The following is a 7,239-nucleotide window of genomic DNA, read 5'->3' as shown; positions in this document are numbered from 1 at the left end:
CATTTCATTTTCTCTTGAAATATTTCGTCTGTGAAAATCAAGTTTGGCTTCAAAATGGGCAAAAAGTCAGTTCTTTCCAGACATTCTAATCATAAAGGATATTGCACATCTGGGAAGGGCACACACAATTATGGAGCAGTCAAGAAATAAATGTTTAAAGAGACATACTACTATTAAATTTCAAAATTTCATTCACAAAACGTAGGACGTTTGTCTACATGGAAGTTACATCGATCTATACATTTGCCAGAAGAATAAAAATTCTACCAAGAAATATTAATATGAAAAAAAATATGTGTGTGTGTGTGTGTGTGTGTGCGTGCGTGCGTGCGTGCGTGTGTGTGTGTGTGTGAAAAACGGTTAGCACTCATCCTAAACACTAGATTTTAAAACACGACTCAAGGCATAGAAAAGCTGTTGTGTTTTTCACACAGTGTGAATGTCTTAAACTATGTACATTGGCCAAACAGAATTGCAGCGATTCAGTTTTACGCATGTTCATCAACAGTGCGCAGATCTCATCGAGTTTGCGATCACATGTAATTGAAAAGAGGCAAAGGAGGCCACTAACTTGCAACCATCCAAAACAATTCAGAGTTTGTCAGTCGGACTTAAACTCGCACTGGCACCAGCTGCCGTGGCGAAGTGGTTAGCGTCGCGGATGATAGTCAGAATGACGCGGGTTCGAATCTTAGCGGAGGTGGGACTTTTCGGCTCGTGGCAGGTTCCTGTCCAGAGTTGAGTGTGCTATGGGCTTGAATGTGAAGACTGGGACTACACTGTCGAGTGTCATTCACTTCACGAATGCGTCTTTTGATGTGTTGCATGCTCCAATTTCCCGATCAACGCCGCGAGTGTCTGTGTCTCTCAGGCCAGGTTAGCTCCGGTATTAGGGTTAGATTATGATAGAAAGTGTAGAGTACAGTCTTGCCACGTGGTCCCAAACCTGGATGGACCTCCGTAGAATCATCATCATCATCATCATCGTCATCGTTGTCCTTCTCTTTCATCATCATCATTAAAAACGTCCCAAATTGTGTGACCTTTCATGCCCTGCTCTCATGGTGGCCTCAGTTTTAATTACCCCTCTTTTTCCATGCTTGGGGTGAGTCCTGTCAAGGTCTTAGGCGTCGGCAGGTTCATTAGCGGGAGGTGGGGGTGGGGCTGTCGTTGGAGGGACGTGGTAGCGGTCTCCACTTTGGGGGAGATGCTTACTGGGGGAAACCCTCATCATTGTCCAGTGAGGCATGAACGACTGGAACCCTCATCATTGTCCAATGAGGCATGGACGACTGGAACCCTCATCATTGTCCAGTGAGGCATGAACGACTGGAACCCTCATCATTGTCCAGTGAGGCATGACCGACTGGAACCCTCATCATTGTCCAGTGAGGTATGCATGCTGTGAATCAGAGGAGCTGGCCAGCTTGTCATCAGTCCGCTGCTGTCTGTGATGATGTGGATGCTGGCTGTGTTCATGGCAGTCCATGCAGAAGATGCTGTGATTCTGGACAGATAGTGTGTGTACAGAACACGTGGGCGTGATGGGAGAGAGAGAGAGAGAGGGAGGGAGAGAGGGGGGAGAGAGAGAGAGAGAGAGGGAGACGGGGTGGGGGGTGAGAGAGAGAGAAAGGGGGGGGGGAGAGAGAGAGAAAGAAAGAGATAGAGAGGGAGGCGTGATGGAGAGGACTAGGAGGAGAGTGAGTTGTAGGAGAGAGAGAGAGAGGAGAGAGAGAGAGAGAGAGAGAGAGAGAGAGAGAGAGAGAGAGAGGTTTCCACAATTATTGACTTGTCCATGCATGATCATGGGCCACTCATTTGAATGATTCTGTTTCACACACCATGGATTCCCCCCCCCCATCCCCACCCCGCACCCCGCACCCCGCCCCTTTCTTTTCGATGATCTGTCCGTAAGGAAACCACGTATATGGAGATAAAATGTCTTTTTGTGTTATGCGGACGCATGCATACGTAAGTATGTATCACCATAAATACAACATACTGTATACATACATGCATACATACAAACACACACACACACATACACACACACCCAAACACACACACACACACACACCATTCACACACAGAGGCACACACGGCCACACACACACACACACACATACACACACTGACACACATACGCACACACATACACATACACACACACACACACTCTCTCTCTCTCTCTCACACACACATCATATACATTCAGGTCAAAATTCCCATGTCCAGTTCTTTATACCACCACCCACCTAAATACCCTCATGTTCCCCACCTCCTTTATTTATGTACACACACACACACATTGAAAAGAATATATGGATGTATATACATATATCGTTAGTTTGCTAGTTAATTTTCGTCTCATGTCACTCTCAGTGGAAAAACTCAAAATCGACGAACAACACATAACCAAGTCCTTTCTTTCAAACTTTCAACCTGCCCCAAACTATGACCCTTCAGGTCAATATCCACTTACCCAACACCGCCCCCATCCACACTGGACAGGTCAATATCCACTGACCCTTCACCCTTCACACACTGGACAGGTCAATTTCTACTGACCCTTCACCACGCACACTGGACAGGTCACTATCCACTGACCCTTCACCACACACACTGGACAGGTCACTATCCACTGGCCCTTCACCACACACACTGGACATGTCAATATCCACTGACCCTTCACCACACACACTGGACAGGTCAATATCCACTGACCCTTCACTACACACACTGGACAGGTCAATATCCACTGACCCTACGCCAAGTAACTTGCTTCTCTCCCAGACAATCAGTGCAAACCGGGGCATCACTGGACACCTCTCATGAGTCACTGAGGTGGCGAAACGTATGTCCTCTCCCTGGTACACAACATCCGGGCTGTAAGCAGTCCCTCTGTTGGCTTGCTGTGAGGACCTGTCAGCACTCAAGCTGTCCCATCATACAGGGGCATCAGGAGTAAGCGCAGGTATGCATCTCAGCACGCATGCACGCACACACGCACGACAAAAACAGCTAAATCACAACAACACACCCACACACGAACGAACTGTACTGTTCGTGAGGACAATCAATGCCTCTTATAAACAGTGAAATGACTGTACTTTACCAAGAAGAAGAAGGACGCTCCCTCCGTCTGTCTGTCTCTGTCTCTGTCTCTGTCTCTCTCTGTGCCTGAAGAAGCTGTAAGAAAGCTGCATTTTGATTACAAGTTTGTAAGACATGCCCAGATTACTGTTGTTCACACACACACACACACACACACACACACACACACACACACACACACATATATATATATATATATATATATATATATATACACACATACACACACACATATACATACATACATATATATATATATATATATATATATATATATATATATATATATATATATATATATATATATTGCCGGGATAGTGTTGAACCGACTAATCACCCACGTAGCAGACTTCATCGTCCCTGAATCACAGTGTGGGTTGGCACAGGCAGGGGCACAGCCGCCACGGTGTTTTCTGTTCTTCAACTACAGGAGAAGTATCGTGAGCAGAATCAGGAGCTCCACATGGCCTTGGACACCGTTGATCCTCGTGGAAGATCTTTCAAAAGTTTGGTTGCCCAGAAAATCTCATCTCACTGATCAGTTCATTCCATGATGGCATGCAGGCGAGGGTTCAAGAAAACGGAGATACTTCGGACTCGTTCCCAGTGAAAAACGGAGTAAAGCAGGGATGCATTTTAGTCTCCACCCTTTTTTCCATTCTGTTTGTTGCAATGCTGATTTATGCATTCCGGGACTGTGACAAGGGGAGATACATCCAGTTTAGTTCAGATGGCAAACTCTTTAACCTTCAGTGACTTCAGGGCAAGACAAAAGTATTAACGTTTTGAGGCCCTTCCGAGAGAGTTCCTCTTTGAATTTGACTGTACACTGGCCGCGCACTGCCATGAAGACATCCAGTGCATCACAGATTGCTTAGCAAGGGCCTGTCAACATTTTGGACTTACAGTCAGTCTTGGTAAGACTGAGGCCATGTTCCAGCCGTCACCGTCTGGAGCTGCCAGTGCTCCACCACCACCTGTCGTCACCAACAACACAGAGATCCAAACTGTGGACACGTCCTGCGACTTGGGCAGCACTGTAAGCAGCAATGGAGCTCTGGATGCAGAAGTGATGTTGCGAATCTCAAAGACCAGCTCTGCCTTTGGCAGACTCTCAGAGGAACTGTGGCAAGGCCATGGCATCAAACTGCCCACGAAGGTCGCCGTGTACTGAGCTGTGGTTCTGAGTGGTCTCCTCTACTGTTGTGGGACTTGGACCACGTACCACCGACACATCCAACAACCCGAACAGTTCCATCAACGATGCTTGTGCAATATCTGCAGCATCAAATGGCAAGACAGAGTGTCCAGCTTACAGGTTCTGAAGAAGTGTGACCTACCCAGCATTGAGTGTATACTCATCAAAAGCCATCTCCGATGGACAGGACACGTTGTCCGTATGGAGGACAGCAGAATTCCAAAGGTGCTGCTTTATGGACAACTAAAGGAAGGACAACGTGACCAAGGAAGGCCTCTCAAGAGATATAAAGACACCTTGAAGGCCAACCTCAGAAGCTGCAACATCGACACTGCTTCCTGGAAAGATGTCGCCCTTGTAAGAACACAGTGGAAGCAACAGTGTACTCAGGACACAAGGACATTCGAGCCCAACAGAGCAGCCGCCATCCAGGAAAAGAGGAATCGGAGAAAACGGGGCCCATCCTTGCAGGACTCCATTCCAGTGTCTGTGGACGACCTTGTGCCTCAGGAATTGGTCTTCATTCCCACATGAGGACCCACTTCAGCAGATGACCTGCATGCCAACTCATCCGTCGGACACGACGGGAGAATCCAGATATCGAGTCGTGTCAGCTGGCATCGTGTCGTGTTGGTCCATGTCGTTTCATGACACATGGTACCACTTTCCTGTCCTGACCCATTTCTCTCCGGGAAGGGGCGTGTCGTCCAGTCCTTGTGACCACGCCGCACACACATATCTGTGAACATACCCCTTTCCATCTGGAGTGTAGCAACGCATTACATTTTGTGTCAGGGACAAGTTTTTTGGATGGTTGACATTCGGTAAGTGCACGCTGCACGCGGGACTTCGGTGATCGCCTCGTCAGAGGGAAGAGCCCCCCGATCATCACTCAAAGCCAAGAGAGAGAGAGAGAGAGAGAGAGAGAGAAAACTCAGAACTCAGAAGGTTTAATGTACATCAGCCTTGGGCCACAATACAATGAGGAAGTGTGGGTGGGTGGGGTTGCAAATAACATTGTGTTATCCATAACAACAACAACAACAACAACAACAAGCACAAACTGGCGAAAGTTCGGATATTGCATCATTCAATCCCATGACTGGAAATGGAATGGAATGTGAAGGAAAGAATAAGAGAGTGAGTAAAGGGAGGTGGAGAAGGTGGAGGGAGAGAAAAGCAAGCAAGAAAGAAATGAAAGAAGAACAGAATGAGTATCAGTATCAGTATCACTATCAGTATCAGTATCAGTAGCTCAAGGAGGCGTCACTGCATTCGGTCAGGTCCATATACGCTACACCACATCTGCCAAGCAGATGCCTGACCAGCAGTGTAACCCAACGTGCTTAGTCATGCCTTGAGAAAAAAAGTGTGAGTGAAAGAAAATAAAAAGAAATAAAAAGAATGAGTGAAAGGAGGTGGGGAAGGTGGAGAGAGAGAAAAGCAAGAAAGAAAGAAATGAAAGAAGAACAGAATGAATAAAGGGAGGTGGAGAAGATGGAGGGAGAGGGAAACACAAGAAAGAAAGAAATGAAAGAAGAACAATTAACATAATTTTGTTAATAATGAATTGTGTTTGAAGGAATGACATTAAATTTTCTTCTGACCACATACAAGTTAAAAAAAAAAACCAACCAACCAAACAAACAAAAACACACACATTTTTCAGTTTCTCACACAATCAACAAACAAAACACACACACAAAACACACACACCTATACACACACACACACGCGTGCGCGCGCGCACGCCTGCCCCTCCCCCCCAACCCCACCCTCCCCCCTCATCAAAAAGATTGATGTACACTTTTCACCGGACTAATATCCTACTTCTTCTGGAAAGTCCCCGGTCACTGACAGAGTGAGGGCAGTGAGGGAGGGGGGGGGGGGGGGGGGGAGGGGGGGGTGAGGGCAGTGCCTCATGGAAAGTCCCCAGTGACTGACAGAGAGAGAGGGCAGTGAGGGCAGTGCCTCATGGAAAGTCCCCAGTCACTGACGGAAAGAGGGCAGTGAGGGCAGTGAGGGCAGTGCCTCATGGAAAGTCCCCAGTCACTGACGGAAAGAGGGCAGTGAGGGCAGTGCCTCATGGAAAGTCCCCAGTCACTGACAGAGAGAGAGGGCAGTGAGGGCAGTGCCTCATGGAAAATCCCCAGCCACTGACGGAAAGAGGGCAGTGAGGGCAGTGAGGGCAGTGCCTCATGGAAAGTCCCCAGTCACTGACAGAGAGAGAGGGCAGTGAGGGCAGTGCCTCATGGAAAATCCCCAATAACTGACGGAAAGAGGGCAGAGAGGGCAGTGAGGGCAGTGAGGGCAGTGCCTCATGGAAAGTCCCCAATCACTGACGGAAAGAGGGCAGTGAGGGCAGTGCCTCATGGAAAGTCCCCAGTCACTGACAGAGAGAGAGGGCAGTGAGGGCAGTGCCTCATGGAAAGTCCCCAATAACTGACGGAAAGAGGGCAGTGAGGGGTGGGAGGAAATCCATACCAAGTGGACCCTATTTACCCTGAACCCCAATTCCTCTGAGTGACCATCTCTCAAAGAGAGGGGTATCTTTTCATGCTTCTTTGCCCTCTCTCTCTTTGATCTGTCTGTCTGTCTGTCTGTTTGACTTACTGTCTGTTTGTCTGTCTATCTATCCCCCCACAAGTTGTGTACATTTTAGTCCCTGCGCGCGCGCGCGCGCGTGTGTGTATGTGTGTGTGTGTGTGTGTTTCATCTATCTCTCTGTATCCCTTTCATTCTTCGTATTCTTTTGTTCTGCCGTCTCTCATCTTCTCTCCCCCCCCCTCTCTCTCTGTGCTCTGTTTTCTTTGCCCCTGGTGGCCACAGCGAGTGGTTTGAAGTCCTCACTGGCGTCAGACAGGGCTGGGTCCTCTCCCCGCTCCTCTTCACACTCACCTTTGACTGGGTGCTGAAGAATGCAAGTC

Source organism: Babylonia areolata, chromosome 1, assembly GCF_041734735.1.
Source record: "Babylonia areolata isolate BAREFJ2019XMU chromosome 1, ASM4173473v1, whole genome shotgun sequence".
Lineage (NCBI taxonomy): Eukaryota > Metazoa > Mollusca > Gastropoda > Neogastropoda > Buccinidae > Babylonia > Babylonia areolata.
Note: the sequence above shows the minus strand (reverse complement) of the source record.